Source organism: Lepus europaeus, chromosome 10 (assembly GCF_033115175.1).
Source record: "Lepus europaeus isolate LE1 chromosome 10, mLepTim1.pri, whole genome shotgun sequence".
In the NCBI taxonomy this organism is placed as follows: Eukaryota; Metazoa; Chordata; class Mammalia; order Lagomorpha; family Leporidae; genus Lepus; species Lepus europaeus.
In genome coordinates this window covers 91,967,218-91,988,994 of record NC_084836.1, presented here as the reverse complement: position 1 = coordinate 91,988,994, position 21,777 = coordinate 91,967,218, and the positions used below count along the sequence as shown (strand labels likewise).

General features: G+C 40.1%; 1 pseudogene; it reads right to left on the bottom strand.

Moving 5' to 3' along the window:
* Positions 1-16,719: 16,719 nt before the first annotated feature.
* Positions 16,720-19,127, bottom strand: LOC133767841 (disintegrin and metalloproteinase domain-containing protein 17-like; annotated as a pseudogene).
* Between the last annotated feature and the right edge of the window lie 2,650 nt (positions 19,128-21,777).

Below are 21,777 nucleotides of genomic sequence, written 5' to 3'. Positions count from 1 at the left end.
AGAAGCAATTGTGACAAAATTTTGACAACTGGTTAATCTAAATGAAGAATATGTATGAGTTCATTATACTATCTGAACATTTTACTTTTTTCAAAAAGTAAGATTTGAAAATAACTATCTATTTATTTATATTTGTTTGGAAGGGAGAGAGAAAGCCTCCCATCTGCTGATTCACTACCTAAATGCCTGAAAAACCAGGTGCAGTCCAAAGCCAGGAGCCAGTAACTCAGTCCAAGTCTCCCACTTGGTTGGCAGGGACCCAGCTACTTGAGGCACCATCTGCTGCCTCCCAGGATGGCATTATCAGGGACTCAGAATTGAGAGAGGAGCTAAGACTAGAACTCAAGGCATTCTGATAGAGACATGGGCATCCTGAGCACTGTCTTAACTCAAAACGAGTTTATTAAACATCTGTACAATTGATAGTTATTTCTGATAGAACATTACTAATCGTTACCACATATATCTGTATTATTGGTATTTACATTCAATGTATTTTTTCCTCCACCATGATTATAAAAATGTGAAGCATTTTTCCATTAGATGATCCAAGCTCTCAAAAGGCCAAGTCAGTAATGCAAAGTCAGGGCCACCTCTTGGTGTTACACACAGAAACACAGACTCACACTTCTACCCAGAAAATATGTAAGAAAGGCTTACTGAGGTCATGAATGGATTTTGTGAACGTTATTGCGGTGATGGGAGATTTCTATAATCATGAGGATGATCCACCAAGTAAGAAGACAAAGTTATGTAACCACATTTATTATAAAATCTTTGCCTCCTCTCTTTACTCTCAAATGGTTCAGCATATGTGTCTGTGTGTTTGTGTGGGGTGTGTGTGTGTTTGTGAGATAGAGAGTATGAACGCACATATACAGTCAGATTTCTGTATCTATGGGTTCCACATCCTTGATTTCAACCAACTACAGATTGAACATATTAGGACAGATAGCAGAACATATCAGAATAGATTGAACAGCTATCAGAAGAGTAGTAGATGCTCCTTCTGGAATGTTAGCAGCCCAGCAGAAAAGACTGAAAATGCTATCAATGGGAGTTTCCCAAAGTAGCAACCAGAATATCCACCAACCTTCCTTACCCATTGATTGAGTGTTGCTATCCTGCTAAAGGCTGAGGGGCTGAATGAGGCTTCAGATAGGTTCCCAGATAAAGATAGAATTTGCTTCAAAGGCAATGTTGTAAGCACAGGAATGAAGTCAAACTGTCTACAGTAGCAGCAGCTAAAATCAGAGGTGAGTCCACAGACTGATGTGAAAAGCCAAAAGTGTCTTCCAGAGGCCACTTTCAAGGGATGTATCCATTGCTTCCCTTCTCCCCACCTCCCTCCACTCCTCATTAGCTCCTCCCTCAAGGAGAACTATTGGTTCATCCCATCAGGCAGACAGGGTCTTCATTTGGCCCCGTTTCACTGGTTGGCTAGGTCACTGTGTGCACAAAGCAGAAACCTCAACTAGATGTTCCCTCTTCAACCTAACTCAGGATCAGCTGGCTGCCTATGCCACTCTTTTACTCCTTGGCTTAGGCACGACAAGCACCATACTTGCAGGCCTTCAGGTGGCAGGAACACCAGACAAGGTTTGCTGAAGAGAACTTCCATGCTCTTTCTCTGATCCGGTAAAGCGGTAAGATTAGCTAGGTAGCTCTATACCATGGGCAAAGATGTTTTCAATTGAGTGGGAGAGAGTAGAAGCTGAGATCTTTGATTTTAATGGGTGGATAAAGTACAAAACATACTGAGAATTCATCAGAATAAGATGTATAAAAATGGGGCCAGTGCTGTGGCGTAGCAGGTAAAGCCGCTGCCTACAGTGCTAGCATCTCATATGGGCACCAGTTCAAGTTCTGGCTGCTCCACTTCTGATCCAGCTCTCTGTTATGGCCTGGGAAAGCAGTAGAAGATGGCCCAGCACCCTCATGGAGACCCAGAGGAAGCTCCTGGCTCCTGGCTTCGGATCACCACAGCTCCAGCCGCTGAGGCCAACTGGGGAGTGAATCAGCGGATGGAAGTGTATCCTCTCTTTCTGCCTCTCCTTCTCTCTCTGTGTAACTCTGACTTTCAAATAAATAAATAAATCTTTTAAAAAAAAGATGTATAAAAACAGCAAATGTTTATATTAAGAGATGTGGAACAGGAAATAAATTTAGTTAATATCTTTTTAATGCAAAGGATACTGAAATAAGTTCAAGAGGTTATTAATGTTTATCAGAAAGGTTTGAAAATTTAATCTCATCAATTTTAAAAGAGAAAACTACACTTAGATATACTATAGTACCCAAAGCAGAGAGGGTCATAAATGCAGCCAGGGAAAAAAGATGCATTATCTACCAAGTCATGAAACTTGGACTGGTAGTTGGCTTCTTCTGGAAACATGGGAAGAGTGCTTAGGTTTTTCCATGTACAAAATCAAGTCATCTGCAAACATCTGTATTTTTACTTCTTCCTTCCCAATTTTGATGCTATTTCTTTCTCTTCCCTAATTGTTCTTGCTAGTAATTCAAATACTATTGTTGAGTAAGAGAGATGAAAGTGCACATTCTTGTCTTGTTCCAGATCTCAGGGGAAATGCTTCAGCTTTTCCCCATTCAGTATGATACTGGCTGTGGGTCTGCCATACATAGTCTTTATCATTGTGAGGAATGTTCCATCTATATCCAATTTGTTGAGAGTTTTTATCATTAATGAGTACTGAATATTACCAATGCTTTTTTCTATATCTTTTGAGATGGTTGTATGATTTTTGTCCTTCATTGTTAATGTAATTTATCATATTTCTGTATTTATGAATTTCAAATCATTCTTGCATCCCTCAGATAAATCCCACTAGATCATGGTGTGTGATCTTTTCCATTCAGTGTTAGATCAAGTTTGCTAATATTTTGTTGACAGTTTTTAGATCAAAACTTCAGTCACAAATTAATGTTGAAGAAGGGGAAATGTTGATAACCCTGATTTGATCAGTATACCTTATATACACTTATTGAAATGTCACATTGTTAATTTATTGTTTTTAAAAGATTTATTTATTTGAAAGAGTTACAGAGAGGCAGAGGCAGAGATAGAGAAAGAGAGAGACATTTATCCACTGGTTCACTCCCCAAACGGCTGTAACGGACTGAGCTGAGCTGATACAAAGCCAGGAGCCAGGAGCTTCTTCCAGTCTCACATGGGGTGCAGGGGCCCAAGGACTTGGGCCATCTTCCACTGCCCTCCCAGGCCATAGCAGAGAGCTGAATTGGAAGTGGAGCAGCCGGGACTCAGCCTGGCGCCCATATGGGATGCCGGGGCTGCAGGCAGCAGCTTTACCTGCTATGCCACAGTGCAGGCCCCACATTGTTAATTTAAAAAATAAATAATATACTAAAAAATAAAGGGACTTGAGAAAAGTTTTATGAATGACCTTGGTTTTGGTAAAGGCTTCACAGGTACATGTATTTTAAAATATCAACTTGCACATTTTAAAAATATACAGTTCATTTTATGTCAGTTATATGTCAATAAAATCATTTTTTAAATTTTTAAAAAATGAAAGAGAAAGAAGTAGGATGATACCTTCAAAAAGAAAATATAGGCCACCACAGAATTCAATACTCAGTAAAAATCTTTCAAAATGAAAGGTGAAATGTGACATTTTCAGACCAATGAAAGCTAAAAGAGCTTAAGATGAGTCATTTTCATTTTGATATCATGCCTTACATGTATATACCTGTAAGTCATATTAAGAGGAAGAGAGACAGACAGACAAAATTGCCTGTATTTACTACCAAGAATTTCTTCCTAAAGCATCTTCTAAAGAATATGTTTAGGAAGAAAGCAAATGATTCCAGAAAGGTAGATCTGAAATATAAGAAGAAACTGTGACAAGGAAAATAGAAAAAATGTGTAAAAATTTAAATATTCACAGTGTAAATAATAAAAAATATAAAATTCAAGATAAATTCACTATCCTGGACAATAAAGTATATAACTTGAGTACATGACTGAATTTAAAGTATTTAAAAATGATTCTGTTACTGTTTGGGAACAGGTAAATATATCGATGTATTTTTTTCTCTTTTAAATGTTATTTATTACTTGGAAGGCAAAGAGACAGAGGCAGATAGAAAGAGATCTCCCATCTGCTGTTTCACTCCCCCAAAACAACCAAGGTTAGGCCAGGCCAAAGCCAGAAGCCTAGAACTCAATCCAGTTCTCCCATGATGGTGGTAGGGAACAATTACTTTAGCACCTCATATCAAAGTGCCTGAATTCACATCCTGGCTCTTCATCCAATTCCATCTTCCTGCTAATGTGCACCCTGGAGGCATCAAGTGTTGGCTCAAGTAGTTGAGTTTCTGCCATTTATGTGGAGACCTAGGCTTCCGGTTCCAGGCTCCCAGCTTAGCCCTATGTCCACCCCAGTCATTGCTGGCTTTGGAAAGTGAACTTGGGTGCCCCCCTCCTCTTTCTCACTCTCTCTCTCTCTCTCTCTCTCTTCATCTCAAATAAGTAAAAATTTAACTATTTGATTAAATAGTGGTTTCAATTTCCAGCATATTTTCTAAAAGAAAATAAGTTCTTTTAAAGAAGAAAGATATTTGTAGAGAGGCAAAGTTAGGACAGGGTAAAAATTAAAACAAAATATGAAAGGAGCAGGAAAAAACATTTTTTAAAAAAACAAACACAAAGTAAAAACCAAAGTGTTAGCAATAAATCAAAATATATAAGTAATCACCATAAATATAAATTAACTCTTTAGGTAATAAATGGTATCAGGCTAAGTGTATTTTTAAATATTATCAGATGTTTAAATCAGTTATTCATACTTATGACATCTGTGTGCTTGGACAATGAGAATTATGGACCCAGCAATCTTAATAAGGAAAAGTGTGGTCAAGTCAGATCTTGCACATTATTGAATCTATTTCTTTCTTTGGAGAATTTGAATAGATTTGTAAACTAGAAACTGACATGTATATAGATATTTGAAAGTCTAGTAGAGGGAAAAAAGAGAGATGACTGATGAGCAAATGGGGTGTGGTGGTGACAGTGCTTCAAAAATGGACTTAACTTTGCTAAACCTGACCTTTCTGAAAGGATACCACACTTGAAAACTTGAACTTTAGTCCTTTTAGTCTAATTATACATAATTGGGAAAAGGCTGGTGTTTGTATTCTCCCAACTATGACTCCTAATAAACAGGCTCCAGAAAAGACAGGTGAGGTGGCAAAAGATAGAACGCGGGAGTATATGAAAATGCCCAGTGGAAGGGCAAAACCAGACTTACTCCCGGCGGAACCTTCCCCAGCTGGGGTTCAGAGTAGCAGCTGACTGTCCTGGTGGAGCCAGGGGGATTTCAGAAACTGACATCTGAGATTATGAGGATGCTACAGGGTTCTCTTGTTTTGGATCAGGATTTTCAAGGATTTCCATATGCTTTTGCTTTAAAGAAATGGTCATTCTGTAATAAGTTGACAAGTTTCCATAAATCACACCACAATTCCATCATGATAGCCAGCAGGGATCTTGAGAGGAAAGGTTCCTTGACTGAGGAAGGATCCAAGACCATTGCCTGCATTCAACAGGTCCCAAATGTAGAAAACAGCAGGGGTTTGAGCTTATAGTGCTTACGAATGCAGACTCAGTGAATAGGAAATCTGGAAAACCAGAGGTTTCTCTGTGTTTTAGTTTTCTCATCAATAAAATGGGAATTGTCATCTCTAACTATCATACTAAATATACTAATTCAACATAAAGCAGGAGAACCAATAGGAATTTATTATTATGCTTTCTGATAATTAAAGTAACATTAGTAATGTTAATAGTTACAATAATTATTATTATTAATGAGTACTTGAACTGGTTCATCTGAGGATTCCTATATGCACACAGAAGGAGAGGTCTAGGTGGTAAAACTGAAATAACTACACAAATTGAGGCCCAAACATCTTTTCGACAGGGCTCTAATCTCAAAAGATTAATTTAAAGGGAAAAAGTGTTTCCTGATAGACAAACACTTGAGGTTTAGGGGTCACATGGAATAAGAGAAATCAGGAGCCACAGGAAGAAGGAATGATAGCAGAGGAAAGGTTTAAAGGCAGCTCAACATCACCTCAGTGGCCAAAGCTAACTGTTGGCTAGATTGGAGTTAGAACTAAGCTGTCAAGTTTTGGCAAACCTGGCAGCATTAATATGAGCCAAAAAACAGTTATCAAACAAGAGCACACATATTTCATAAAACCATCCTTTGTCCTTTGGAAACTCCCATATAGAATGAACTGCCAGTCTAGCAAAGTCCTGAAATCCTGTTACCTAGCAGGTCTTAGATGGTGGGTGTATTTTATAAATAGGTTCCTGGTCACATTAAAGAATAGAAAACAATTTTCTGGCCAGTGCTGATAAGAGCCACTTCATTCTCCACTGCAATTATCAGGATAAACCAGAGTGTTTTGTTTCTCGTGATCAAGGCATTAGTTACATATACTACACTTAAAAAGCATTTGCTCTTATCTAGGAAAGAACAAGGGGTTTGTCTCTATTCTTACTAGTCCCCAATTGGTAGAAGGTCAGTCTTACAGACTCCCCAGGGATTCAGCTGAGATCTTTTGTGGGTTCCGAATGATATTGTTAACTGGATGAATGAATTCACTGTAACAGATATGTCTTTCATTTTTGGGGACTGAAGACTTCAGGCTTCTTTGCTACAGCTGTACCAAATTCTCATCTTTCCCCATCATTTAATAGGAAGTTGGGAGGAAAGCCAAGTGGGAGTCCTGTATAAATAATTTAATGGTCCCAGGCAACTGGAGCAGGCTCCTGTCCCAGTGGAGGGCCTTTCTCCCATGGTAGTGATTGCTTACTCTCTAGCTATGCTAAATGTTCTGCAGTTAACAATTGTGAAAAATACTGAAAAAGTCACGTTAGCTCACAGTGATAATCACAAGCCATCAATAGGGCAACAAGATTAAGCTGGTTATTCTCCATATTTAATTGGGGAAGTATGTGAATGAGTAGGTTCTCAACATATCATCTCCAATCAGCTGAAGCAGCATCTCCTGAGAGCTTGTCAAAAATGCATATTTTCCCGTCTCTTGATCTCTCTCTGGATCTCCTTATGCTCTCTTCTCTCTCTTTTCCTTCTTCACCCCTTCCCTCCGGTTTGTTGGGATTCCCCCAATAAACTCTTTCCCTTAAAAAAAAAAAGAAAAGAAAAAAAACACATTTTCTAGCCCCAGTCCAGACCTACTCAAACAGAATCTCTGGCAGTGAGGGCTATCAATCTGTTTTAACAACTCCTCCAGGAGATCCTGATACACCTCAAAGTTTGAGGTAACCTGGTTTATGAAGACCAACTGTTTAACTGGATCTGCAAAGTCAGCTAGACCAAAACAGTGTTTGTTTATCAACAAGTCCTTCAACTATTGAAAAACTAGGGGCTTTAAAGCAAGTTTCTCAGTGGGTCTAATTCTCTTCTATAAACTAGTGCCCCAGGGCTGAAGGAATAGCTCTAGACCATGAGTAAGAATACATGGGTATTATGTATGCATGAGGTTTTAGGTATTATACCAAGTCCCACTCCTAGAAATCCCAATGTAATCAGTTTGATATGCTGCCTAAGCTAGAACCATCATCTTCAATTGATTTTCATATGCAGTTGTGGTTGGCTGATTGCCAAAAGTGATCACAAATTATGCCACTCCTAGTATCCAGGCACCTGAAATGTTTGTTTGTCATTTTTCCTATTAAGAGGAGTCTATTTCTGCTGTTTCTTGAAGGTAATGTTGGCCAGGTGACTTGCTTTGACCAATGGGACAGTAGCAAACATGATACAAGAAAAGACTTGGAAAGTGTTTATGCATTGGGGCTTATCCATTTGTTGCTGAGACTACTATAAGAACCAGCCAGGAGAATCAGAGACCAGGTGGGAGAAGCTCCTGTTGGCCTCTTTGTAACAATCATGATCATCAAAAACATAAACAGTCCCAACTCATTTAATGACAGCAAGTGCATGAGGAAGCCCAGTCAAGATAAGCTGAAGAAGAACAAAGAACTAACCTGCTATATGGTGAGCTAAATCAATGGTTTAAGTCAAAAAATTCTGAGAAGGTTTGGTATACATTTGTGAGCTGGTAGAAGTTAATGTTTGCTGTCAATGAAGTGGTGACCCCTGGAAGGAGGATCACCGAGCAGGGCAGATCATTCTATACACTCTTCATGTCAGAGTTCTTGGCTCAACTCACCAGGCACTGAACTTCCCACCTTCTCTCCTTTCAGGCAAGAAAGTCCAGTTACTGGTAGCTTCCATGTGTCTCCTGACTCACTTGGGCATTACTGAAGGCAAAAGAACTAGACCATGCAAGTATAGAGATGTTGGAGAACTTCAAAGAAGATAGAAAGCATATTCAAGTCCAAAACATGTTTTTAAAGGAGAATATTGAATAGAATATTTATGTATGAAACATCTAAGATAAAATGTTTTATGAATTACTCCCAGCATGATTTAAGCTTTTGAGATTTGCATATTGAATCATCACAATCATCACCCAAATTTTTCTTTGTATTTATAAAAACATGTAGTTATAAAAACATGTAGTTCTTGTCCAAAAAAAAAAAAAAAGAGGCAGCAAGAAATAGTAACTGAACATAATTCTTCATCCATAATGTATGTTCTAATGCCTTTCTACCACTCAACATAAAACAACCAGGACAATATTTTAACATCAGTGTTGATAAGGGCATAGTTTGATTGGACTTATATCTGGTCCTTGGTTATCTCTTCATTCTTGGCTTTACTCCCCACCCCTACAATCTATTTTGTTACTGTTACTTCTAAGGAGCCTCTATTTCCCTTAACTTTTTACTTAACTCTTTGGTATGTTCAGGCTTTATCTTGGATTTAAGTTTTTCTGAAATTTCATTGAAAGCTAAGAGTGGTTCATTTTCTATGTTTATCCTTCCTGCATTTACCTTTATTGTGCTTTTGACCTGTATGGAGGTGGCTAGGCTCTAAACAGCTTCAGAGGAGGAGAAATGGCTTTTTCATAGTTGCGTGATGAACACTAGGAAAGCCTTTAACTGGAAGTGACCAAAACTTGTCTAGCAGAGCCTTCATAAGTAAAGGTTTATTCTCTTCCTCCTCAAAGTATAAAAGGAATCTGCAGGTGTTTGGTGGCTTTGATTCATACAGTTTACACTGAAAACAGGCATGAAGTTAGGAGTATGGACACCGAGCTTTGTGTTTTCTTCATGTGAACAGCTGTACTGAGAAGATCTTCAATGTATGTAAAACCCAAATGACTTTCTCAATTGTGACAAACATCAGCCTCACAAAGTGACCCAGTAAAAGAAGGGCAAGGATTCCCTGTATGCTCATGGCTATTAAGAGCTGCAAGTACTCTGAACTGGGTGAAGATAAGAGAAAGAGCCAAGTGATCCAGCTCTAAATTTGGGGATTTTCTTGTTGTTGTGTTATTCTTTTAATTTGGGGTGGGGGGAAAGGAATGCTGAAGCTATAGAAAAATTATCTGTAGGAAAATAAATACAGTGATATTCATAACCCCCAAATAACTAACAGAATATGGGGACTCCAGATTTTTCTATTTTGCTGCTTCAAAATCCTTAGTTCATGATTGATTTCATTTCATCCTTATTTTTATTATTGACCTCACGGGCACAAGATGCCTGCTGTGCTTCCATGTATCATGCTTATAATCAAGTGCGGAAAAGACAAAAAGAAACACGAGCCAGGCTTATATGTTTTCCCATAAAAGTGAAAGTTTTTCTAGAGGTTGCACAGCAGAAGTCTGTTTAGGTCTCATAATTTGGAAATGCATCTTGTGGGTGTCCCTTGCTGCAACAGCGTCTGATGTAGCAAGTAAAATCAGAGCTCCTGTTGTACATGCATTGTCAAATAGTTGTTAGGAAGGAATTGCATTGCATGTCAGTGAAATTAATACTGAACTCTCCCTGTAAGAGTACTTGACTGTCACCTCATGAACACCCTAGGAGACAGATATTTATCCAGAAGACCTTCAGACATGACCCATTTGTGGCAATCCTAATAAAGTCCATGGAGTCTACATTTGACCTTTTGTGGGAAACAGGTATTGTAAACTGTGGAATTCAGCCATTCTACAGTAAAATTGAGGAGCTGTATATGGAGGATGGACCTTAAACGTTTATATGAACATTAGCAAAATTTCTAAGGAAAATTTGGAAATTTAGAGGGTTTAACACCTAGCATCTATTTTTTTTTTTTTTTTAGTCAACCATATTTGAAACCAACTGAGAGACAGATGCAGGCAACAGTCAGACAGAATTAAAAGCATAACTTTTACTACTGAAAAGTGATGGGCTACAGAAAATGCTCTTGATCTGCTCTCCAAGCAGGGCCTTCCCATCTAGAACTTAGGCAGGAGTTACAGGTACATGGGAAAACACCAGCCTCCCGAAAATCTTACACCGTGGGAAAAAAGAAAATGAATGCTCTTTGGCAACAAACTGGTCCCACAGGGCAGGAGTGAAGGGAAGCATGCTCAGCTTTTGCTTCTAAACTCCTCTTTGTCTTGTGTCTTTTCTCCTCTCCCAAGAGGAATGGGCAAGGGGCTGGAAAAGTCCAGATGTGTTGCTACAGTGGAAATCTCTTCACATGGAAACATGAAATCAGGGAGGGAGGGGCCTTCCCAGTAGACCAGATAGGAAAATGCTTTCTTACCTCCTCGTCTACATACCCTGATCAGCTGTTTCCTTAGCACCTCTGGCTAAAGGAGTGAGGTAAGGGACTTGCATCTTAAGGGGCTCCATGGCAACAAGGACAGAGAACACCGTGGCGGACAGAATGCATTTATCCAGAGTGTGTTTGCCAGTGGCACCTTAGAAAGAGTAAATAATTAATGATGGTGATAATGATGAAAATATTAGCAAACAATTCCACTCTGGAAATGACTCCAGAAATGGAGAGAGATTTGACCATGAGTGGAAAAATGAAAATAGAAACCAAAACCATGAGTCTATAAATTAAGAAAAAATAGGATGAAGATATGATGAAAAAATGACTCCTCTATAAGGAAATTTTTAGCTATTTTTATAATTATCTCCTACACTCCTACCCTACAAACTATGAAATTCTAATACATCAGCTATCCTGTTTATCTGTTTATGCATTGTGGCCCTGTGAGGACCCTAAGCCTTGCTGACCTCTAAGAGTTTTTCATGCACTCTCTCCACCCAGAAACAATTTTCTCCACTGAGAATGCATGGCTTAGGATAACAACATTTATTCTGTTCTATACGGTGTCCTTTGTTTCAGGGCTTCTGGATTATTTATTTTTAAAACTTTAAATTTGTGATCTAGGAAAAAACTAAAAATGTTTCAGTAAACTAACCAGCTATTTTAAAAAATATTTTTTTTGAGAGAAAGAGAGAGAGAGAGCTGGTTTATTCCCCCAAACACCTGCAAAAGGACTTAAGCTGGAACCTAGGTCTCACACATGCGTGGCAGGAACCTAATCACCATGGCCATCACCACTGCCCACCACGGTCTGTATTAGAAGGCAGCTGGAATCAAGTGTCAGAGCAAGAAAGCAAAGCAAGGCACTCCAATCTTGATGTGGGCATCCCAATGTGCATCTTAAATGTTGGGCCAAACACCCACCCATAACTAGGTATTTTTTAAACAACCCACTGCCAACCATGAAAATATTAGCAGCCAGGTTGTTTTTATGTTTACTAATTGCCACACCTTGCCCTAACAACCAGCACTTCTTCATAACATCACTGTGGATATGAGGATAGCTACACAGTCAATCAGGCAGACAGGCAAATGCCCTCGAAACTTTTAAAAGCAGCTTAGAGTTTTGTTTGAAAGCCAGTTCCCAAATGTACCATTCTTTAAAACCAAATGAGCAGTTGATAGAAACTATGGTAATTTGTCTATGTCAAATTTGTAACACAGGCCCCTAAAATAAGGCATTGTATCACTTGACTACTGTTCTATAATAGCTACCTCAAAAATCAGTATCTGAAAGTAATAAAGTTTAATTATTTCTCACAAGTCTCCAGGTCAACTGCATGTACTATGGTGGAGATGGATCCCACGCATGCTTCTGCACTCAGCTGTAGACCTTTGAGGCACCTCTGCTGTTCTTGCTTCGACTCAGCTTGGCTAAAGACTGGTCTGGGATGGTCTTGGCTCTCCTCTAGGTGATCTCTCTTCCTCCAGCAAGCTAGTTTAGGCTGGGTCACACACTAGTACCAGGGTTACAAAAGGGAGATTGGGTTCTGCACAAAGTAAACTAAAGAGCTCTTATGATCATAAAACAAATTAGGAAGTGATAAGTAAAATAAACAAATGGATAGCATTAATGCCCATAAGGGAATTAAATTAAGGTTCACAGATTGAGTTTCTCATCCTAACTTTCCCAGGATCTGACATTCTCTCTCTCCCTTGCTTCCCTTTCTTCTGTTTTATGATTGCTTCATCTCTTCCTGAGAAGACTTCTAAACTCAGCTCCTTTTCCTGGGAAAAAGGCATTGCTTCCTCCAGGATTAGAGTCAGCTCCTGCTCCCACCCCCTCTTTTGGAGAATTTTTACTAGAAGTTCCACTCTACAGGGACAAGTGGGAAAAGGCAGTATCTCAGAACACCTTATGCATAGTAGACATTTATTTCCCCTAGTTCTATGGGCCATGAAATCCAAGATCAAGGTGCTGGCAGCTTTAGTGTTTGTTGGAGACATGTTCTGTGAGTGAGTGACAATGGCACCTTTCCACTGTTCTTTTTTTTATTTTATTTTATTTTTATGTATTTGACAGGTAGAGTTATAGACAGTGAGAGAGAGAGAGAGAAAGGTTTTCCTTCTGTTGGTTCACTACCCAAATAGTTGTGCCAATCCAAAGCCAGGAGCCAGGTGCTTCCCCCTGGTCTCCCATGTGGGTGCAGGGGCCCAAGCACCTGGGCCATCCTCCACTGCCTTCCTGGGCCACAGCAGAGAGCTGGACTGGAAGAGGAGCAACCAGGTCTAGAACCTAGCGCCCATAGGGGATGCCGGCGCCGCAGGCAGAGGATTAACCAAGTGAGCCACAGCACTGGCCCCTCCACTTTTCTAACATGGCAAAAGGGACAAGGGGGCTCTCTCGGACCTCTTTTATAAGGACATGAATCCTGCTCAGGAGGGTTCCACCCTCATGACCCATCCACCTCCCAAAGGCTTCACCTCCTATTACTACCATCTTGGGCTCGAGGATTTTCAATACATGAATTTGGGGATGCTACAAATGTTCAGATCATATCAGAGGGAGCTCTATTTTCTGGACTTGAGGTTTCTAGACTCAGTTTCACATCCATGGACAGGATTTCCTTCACAAACTCAGAATTTCAAGTGTCAAAAGTAGAGGATAAAAAGTAACTTGAAAATATTTCTGTCCAAGAAGATAAAAATGGCCAGCAGATGCTCCTACTAATTTCCAGTATCTAGGGAAGCTATTTTAATTACTTTACTTTTTATTGTTTGGACATAATTGTTTTATACAGGCAATATTAAAATACCAGTGAAAAGCACCCAGATTTTTGTTTTTAAGTGGTGATTTTCTTGAATAATCCTGCATTCAATGCCAGTTGAATTCTTTCATTTATTTCTTGATGGTGCTGCTCCTTATGTAAAGTTAATGGTGTGAAGTGCATTAAAGAAAAACAACTTAGATTTCAGTTAATAGTTTCTAAAACAATCTAGAAGATTGTTATAACTATTAATGAGATTCCTTTTAACTTTGTATTTTAATGAGTTATCTGTTCTCTCAACATGGGATTTTTCTGGATAAACGATTACGTCATTTTCATTCCACTTTAAAACTGTGAGATTAATGCTTGTTCACAGAATTTGGGGACCATTTTTGCCTCTGTCATTTCCCCCTATCATTTCAGATGAATATTTGTGCTCTTCTTACAGAGCAAATTAAAGTTTTTCCAAAACATAAAGTGCCAAAATATCCTCCCTAAATTCCATCTGATTGGCCATGAAACTACAAGCCGTTTTGATATCTACAGGAGTCAGAGCTACCCAGCCCTGAAACCCTAGCATAGAGTACTAAGAAAGGTAAAATGACTCTCCTGAAAACGAGGCTAGAATGTTCCTCACTGAACATCAACAATACTCACAGCATAGACAGGACAGACACAACGGCCACTCAGCATCCACAACAAATGATTAACTGTGCTCCCTCTGACGAAGAATGACGTCTGCTTCTTTACCAACGATTTCTGGCCTTGCTTTCACCTTCCCACCCCCTAGACAAAACTTACTCAGGAACGACAGCTTGGGGACAATGGCAAATCATGAACTGGGCTCTGTTATCTTTTTTTTTTTTTCCTTTTTTTCTGGTCTCTGCTTTTATTGTGTTGCCCAGATTTGTCTATATCCAAATCTGTCTGTCTGTCTATCTATCTATCTTCTATCATTTACCTATCTCTATCTATCTATCTTCTATCATCTACCTATCTCTCGATATACCTACCACTTGTAAGGCTGACAAACTGTCATGTTCTGATTCTACTATTGCTTCTTTATTTAAGTACATTGGCTAGAATAAATTTTAAAGGAGAAAATGCATATTTTCTTTATGACAGTATTGTTTTGATCAGTCACATATATGTCTGAAACCATGTCCTAACAAATCTTTTTAACTTAAGGGTGTTATAAATATGAATTAAAATTACATAAATAGAAAGTCTGGTAAATGAGGGCTATATCATAGGGTGCTCCCTCTGACTCAACGTTTCCTCAACCAACAATTCCCAAATCTCAGTAATCAACCTAAACCTTTCAAGAACCTGTATCTAATTCCTTAGTACCATCTTCTTTTTATTTTTTATATTAAATATTTATTGATCGATGCAGGTATCATCAGTGCCACAACTATAAAATACACCCTGAGCAGCTTTTTGATTCTATAAATGGCAAAAAAGACAATTCTGGTTTTTTGGGTTGTTGTTTGTTTGTGGTTTTTTTTGGTTTTTTTTTTTTTTTGGTTTTTTTTTTTTTTTTTTTTTTTTTTGACAGGCAGAGTTAGATAGCAAGAGAGAGAGACAAAAAGAAAGGTCTTCCTTCCATCGGCTCACTCCCCAAATGGCCACTTGGGCCATCCTCCACTGCCTTCCCAGGCCACAGCAGAGAGCTGGACTGGAAGAGGAGCAACCAGGACAGAACCGGCACCCCAACCAAGACTGGAACCCATGGTGACGGCACCGCAGGCGGAGGATTAGCCATGTGAGCCGCGGCACCGGCCGACAAGTCTGGTTTTTTAAAAAGTCAACAATCTTATAAAAAATTTTTTTACATTCTGCTAAGAATGGTTCCACTCATACCCACACACCTCACTCATTTTGTATCAAACTCTGAAAGCACAACTAAAATATAAAGATACCCTGACAAGGTAAAAGGAAATACCATAAGGTACCAGTTGAAGTATTAGTGTAACAAGTATCTGCGTAACAAACATCAGGGTGGGGAAGCATGGTTTATCACAGGTTTGGTTAACTGCCCTCAGTGTAAGAGTTATCTTAGTTAAGGTGAGCACGCTTTAGTTCCTATAGGAAAAAAGCTTCTATGATAATCCTATAGAAACCAGAATTTGGACGAATAATTTTTATCCTTCACGTAGTAAACACAGACCATCCAGAATCATGAAGCATCAAAGAAGTAATGCAGATACCCACTTGGAGTGGGTAAAAAAGGGTTTCTGAAGTATGGGGTGTTCCAGGGCTGGGCCCCTGTTGCACTCCCTCTCCCAGCTGGCTCAGCACATCTTGGCCTATTCAAAACTAACTGTTCTTATGGTGAGAAACACCTCCTCCCCACTAGTGTTGGCAAACAGACAGCCACTCTTTCGGAAATTTTTTTTCAGAGCATCGCAATAGTTTGGGTGTATGAAGATACTAAACCCAGAGAGATTGCCCAGCAAATTGGGAGTCCTAAACAACTAGCAAGGAGTCTATGAATCCCACTGCTGTCTGCGACTCTCCAAGCTGTTAAGTCTAAAAAGTTCTAGCTTAGACTTAGGAAGAGCTATATTAACCCAAATTATTTCAAAGTGTAGATATGTAATTCTCCATGCTGCTGACATGGGTAACAGCTAGAAAAAAGACCCACATTTTGGAGATAATGTAGAGATAGCTTTATCTTCTCTGTCATTACTTGAAGGCAAAAAATAAATAACTGTGTTCCAGTTGTCCTCACAAATAACTAAATGCCTCAGTGGATCATTGCAGTGTATAAAAAAAAAGATCATCTTTCTAACTGGTGCTATTATCAATATAAAAGGTTAATTTACAAAAATGTAAATATTTGTAATCTCATATGGCTGTATCTCATACCACAGGTACAAAATGCTTTTGTACCACAGGTGGAGATTTTAAAGATTAAAAACTAAAACCAGAAAGCCTCAAAATTAGCTAGATGCAGCTTACCTCTTCAGGAGGGAAAGGGCCGAGCCGCACAAGCATGGTTTACAAACAGGAAGCTCAGACCTGTGACCGGCATCTGCTGTGAGACTACTTCCTTACGTCTCCCAGATCTTCACAAAACTCACACTACGATTTTAGGTCCAATCTATAAAAACACTTTGTACATTGAAGTCCAAAGAGCTCAGCTTTACCCTGGGCTAGCACTCAGTTTCCTTGCTGTCGACACTGCAGTTTAAAGGAGGTGGCCTTCTCATTTCCAGTCACCGCAGGGGCTGCAGGCAGCCTGGGGTCTAGAGGGCAGGGAAGGGTTTGATAATGCGCACAGACACTAAATCCATGCTGCTTAACCTTTCCATGTTACTGGAGTGAAACAGACACTCATACTGCTTTTCCAATTTCTTATCCACACAATGGGCAAGAATGCTGAAAGGAATTCAAAATATCAAGGAGAAAACCAGGACGGACCCTATGATGTCGTCTGCTAAAAACTTTCCAAAAGTACTGATGCTCAGCTGGTCAATGAAATCCCAAAGTTGCTCAATTACATCCTGCACTTGTTTTTCACACTTGGCATTCATGTCACAAAATCCTACTTTCCCCAGAAACAGGTTCTTCTGCTCCACGTCCACCTAGGGCACACAGCAGCCAGAGGGGTACCTGCAGCACACCTTGCACAAGTTCTCTGTCTCATTGCACGCACAGGACTCCAGCTGCTGCTCCCTCTCACAGAAGGGGATACACTTTCCATCCTTACACCTGCCCAGATCCAGGCAAACCGCATCATCTCCAGCATTTCCCAGTGGTGGGCACTCACTGCTGTCCCCTGTGCAGTAGGACATGCCATTGCACATAGCATTAATAACCTCCTGGCACTGCTTCTGCAAAGTCTCAAGCTGCCAGTGTTACAGCAAGGGCTGTTCCTATCACTGCACTTGGATACCCTGCTTCAAGGTGCAGTCACTGTTGCAGCAGGTGTCTTTGCTCAGGTACATGATGCCAGGATCACACTCTTCTCCCTCATCCACCCTGGAGTTCCTGCACACATTGTTGCTGCATTCTTCAAAGTACTCCTGAGCCTTACTTTCAATGGTCTTATAGATTGTTTACTGCAGTTTGAACACATCTTATTGTTCTCATGGTCCCCACTCACAGCAATGGGGTACATAACACATTTTCCTCCCTGATCCTCTTTCAGAGCATGTTCTGCTAGACCATCAGGATTGTGTTCTGCTCCAAACTTGTTTCCCAACTCATGAGTTGTAACCAGGTCAGCTTCCTTTGTAAGGATGGTTTTACCACAATTTTTAGTGCTGGTCAAATCACTATTCAAATAGGTATTTTTCTATACTGCTAACATTTCTAGCAAGGGACCCATGATTCTACTTCAAGCCACAAAGTATCCTTCAGAAAAGCTCCATAAACACTCAGGTGTTCCTGTGCATCCTGGAGCTCTATGGGTGGCAGCCCTTTCTGGGATCTTCATCATTGGAGCCTTGCTTGTATCCTATGTGGCAATCAGGACACAAAGATGAGTTCCTTGGGCCAAATATATCAATAAAACCAATGTGCACCACCAAAAAAATATACATATATAATAAGCCTTTAGACAAACACCTCCATGACTGTTAGCTCTGGGAAAACCCACATAAGCCAGTCCTAGAATTCCCATAGCAAAATCTTGGTAAGTGAAAAGCTGTGCCAGGCAGACTTTAGATTCTTCTTCAGCATTATCAAAGCTAAATTGTTCTAGCAACATCTTCACATCCCAAGCGTCCTTTTCTTCATTTAGGTAACGTTTCGCCATGTTATAGTGTCTTCCACCAGGTTTAACCTCCTGTGGAGACTTGAGAATGAGAATCTGCTCTATCTGTATCCCATAACCTTTAAACCCCACATTGTCCCATGAAGTGTCTCGATAGATATCAACTGTCATTTAACTCTCTTAAGTAATTTGCCATTGTACTCTCTTCCCATGTATCTGTAAAAGCGATGATCTGTGAGCACCAGTAGTTTGCACGTATTCTTCACGGGGTTAGGATCCGCTCTTCTCTACCTGATGAACAAGCCCTTCCTGAGGTTCTCTGTCTACTTTGAGAAGCAACTCTTCTTTATCCACTTTTACATATACACACACTTTTGGAGACTGCAAAGGTGAATCATCTTAATATCTTCAGATTTGCATGCTAGCACTGTCTTCAGGATTATTAACAAATCTCCAAAGTGGCTCTATATTATAGTCTGCCCCCTCTGCATTGATTCCTACTGTAACATCATCATCTCCTATGTGGGCTAGAACCCTAGAATCAGGCTCACCAACCACATGTCCACTGCAGAAGTCCTGCCACATCACAGCGTACTCGCTTTCATCTTTACCATCTATCACCACGACCTCGAAATTCTGTGCAAAGCGTTTAGTACTTGATGTCAGGTATAATTTAAAATGCCTTTTCAAAAACACTGAAGAAGCTAGTAGTGTTTCTAAATGTGTCGAGGCCTGTAGATCCCTTTTTCTTATGGAGTGCTGCTGGATATTAAAGAGAGGATATCATAGTCTGGGAGCAAAGATTTAAGTGAATCGCTGGTGGAAGCCAAGGCCCGAGTCGTCCGGAGGTCGTGGCGCCAGCACGAAAGGAACCAGGCCGCTCAGGAAAAGGAGACACTGCTTCATGTTCCTGGCTCCGCTCCACCTTTCCCGGCAGCCTTCCCGAAGAGAGTTCCGGAACCTGCTAGCATTGAGGGGTGGAGGGAATCCGCCCGGCCCGGCCCCTCAGAACTCCGCTCCCTCTGAGCCGCCTACTGGGAAGAGTCTCCCCGGAAGTGGGGGCGGCGCTCGGAGAGGCCCGCTCAGCCGGCTTCCGGCCACCACCGACCCCTGCGCCCCCTGGGCAAGCATCATCTGTAGTTCAAATATGGTTCGTCCGCGGCAGGTTCATTTCTGGAAGTCTTGTCCTTCGTGTAACAGTGTTGAGAGGTGGTAGACCTTTAAGAGTTGGGTAGCAAAAAGTGATGAGACCTTAGGGCACCTCCATTAGAAGGGATTAATGCTGTCCTCTCGGGATTGGATTAGATCTCATGTGAGTAGGTTAGTTCTCAGGACAGTGGCTTGCTATTACCGGAGGCTACAGTTCCCTTTCCATTTCTCCAACATGTTGGAGGACCCTCCCCAGGACACTACTACCAAGCTGTTGGTACCAAGTATTGTGAGCCAAGTAAGCTACACAGCCTCAGGTATTTTGATATAAGAATATAAAATGGACAAGATATAGTACTACCTCAGAAACAGTGCTCCTAACTAAACTTGTCCCTCTTCTTTTTTTTTTTTTTTTTTTTTTTTTTTTTTAAGATTTATTTGAAAGTCAGAGTTACACAGAGAGAGAAGGAGAGGCAGAGAAAGAGAGGTCTTCCATCTGCTGGTTCACTCCCCAGTTCACTGCATGGGCTGGAGCTGTGCTAATCTGAAGCCAGGAGCCAGGAGCTTCCTCAGGTCTCCCATGCGGGTGCAGAGGCCCGAGGACTTGGGCCATCTTCTACTGCTTTCCCAGCCCATAGCAGAGAGCTGAATAGGAAATGGAGCAACCAGGACTTGAACCGGCACCGCAGGTGATGGCTTTACCCTCTACACCACAGCACTGGTCCCACCTTTCTTCCTCCTTAAAAAGGAACTATCACCATCTGCTCAGTTCCTTAAGGTGGAAAACTAAGCCATTTTACAAACCTTAATCTCTTTTGCTTTCTATATCCGATTGGTGTTCATGTCTCATTATTCTGTATCACAAAACGCTTATGAACCTATCTTCTCCCCCACCCCACCAAGCCTTCATTTGTGTCATCTAAGACTTTAGTTCAGACCTGTGCCTTTTCTCTGTTTAATTCTTACTGTGGCTACTTCTAGACTTTTTTTTTTTTAATCATTTGAAGCACTTGTCATTTGCATAACTGTTTACTCAACAGATTAGAAGACAATTCAGGACAGTAACTTTGTTTTTCTTCTCTATATATCTAGTGCTTAACAGAGTCAATGGCACATAGGAGTTGCTCAATGTTGAGCAAGAATCTGGAACCCTCACTGGCATGAGGCTAAGAGCTCTACATGAATTAACTTATCTGAACCTCCGTATAGCCCTGTAGGGTAAGTACTATTACCCTTCCTTTAAAAGAAGATGAAACTGAAGCATAAATGGTTACGTAATAACAAAGTTTATTTATCTAGAAAGGATGGAAAGAAGACTATACCCCAGATGCCTGCTAAGTAAATGGAAAAAAAATATGAAAGGATGGATTAATCAGTAGAGAGATTACTTACTAGTCAATAAATTTCTGGTAAGCCTATTAAATACACTGCTTGGAACAACTTTGTCTTCCACAGTATAAGAGAAGTATCTGGAAAACCCATTGGAACCCAAAATATGCCTCCTATCTTCTCACTAAAACCAGATTGCAGCATCAGTACCCATTGCCCTACCTTGAAGCTTTGTTCACCTAGATTACCAATGCACTGTGGAAGAGAAATACTTTTATCATTCACTCTCCTTTGTTCTGACTGTGGATGGGTGAAGGTAGCAGAGATGGAGTTTAGGTGGAATTATGAGATTGTCTTCTAATTTATAGAGAAAAAGAAAGATAAGAAAAATAGATATCAACTTCCTCTATGACTGACTCCCTTATAAGTTTTTATTGCTAAATGTTGATTAGCTTTTATGTTTTGTTTTGTTTTTTTTTTTGTTAAATGAATACACTTGGATTGCCAGAACTGGAAATGAAAACTTGAAAATCTACTTTGTCCACAAACTCAGTAAGGCTGGAGGAAATCCCACAACACCAGAATTTATGAGATCAGACAAGACCTGGCTATCTACCAGAAACTTTTCCTCCTTGTGCTTGGGTGATAAATTACACTATCGTTTTTCAGGGACCATTTGCTATAGAAAAGCAAATTAACCCAGTAATTTTTAAATTACACCTCCAAGGCTTCATGGTGACACGTCTAGTCTGGTTATGTTTTGGTCCCAAGGCATGGGCTTCCTAATTGTTCTCTGATTGTACTAACTCCAGTTGCTGTTTGATTTGGAAGAGAACTCCATATAGCCATTGTAGAAATGGTAGAAAGCTAGGCACAGTGAATGTCTTAAGCACCTCTTAATTTTCTCATGAATTTGTGTTCTACTTGTCAGTATTGAGTTTCCTTGAAATTTGTATTTTAAATATTTTAAATATTTGGTTTTATTAGCTTAGTTGTAGTCATGTTCCTGTGGAAGAGAAATTACAGCTTCTCCCATGATTGACTTTGATGCTATGGATTGATGATTATGACCTGATAA